The following is a 353-nucleotide window of genomic DNA, read 5'->3' on the forward strand; positions in this document are numbered from 1 at the left end:
CTAATAATAGAAGTAACTAACACGAAGGCTCCTATATTAATCATCATCACGTCCAAACGAAATCATTAGTTTACTCTAAGGAAGACCCTCGCTCTTGGACAAAGTGATAAATGTTTGGACCAAGCACACAATCGCAACAGTTTCCAGTTGGCAGGAGATATTGCATGCAACTCGGGCTTCACCTTCAAACTTAGTAAACAGTTAGATATAGTTGAAGTCTTGCTGCGCTGTCTGGCTACCTGGATTAGTTGTCTGTAACAGGTTTCGCTGTCTGTCAAAAGGAAGCTTCCGCCCAGCAGTGATGGTGGATTTCCTGTTTGAAAAATAATAGCTCGAGAGATCACAGTTCTCGC

This window comes from Penaeus monodon, chromosome 31 (genome assembly GCF_015228065.2).
Source record: "Penaeus monodon isolate SGIC_2016 chromosome 31, NSTDA_Pmon_1, whole genome shotgun sequence".
Classification (NCBI taxonomy): domain Eukaryota; kingdom Metazoa; phylum Arthropoda; class Malacostraca; order Decapoda; family Penaeidae; genus Penaeus; species Penaeus monodon.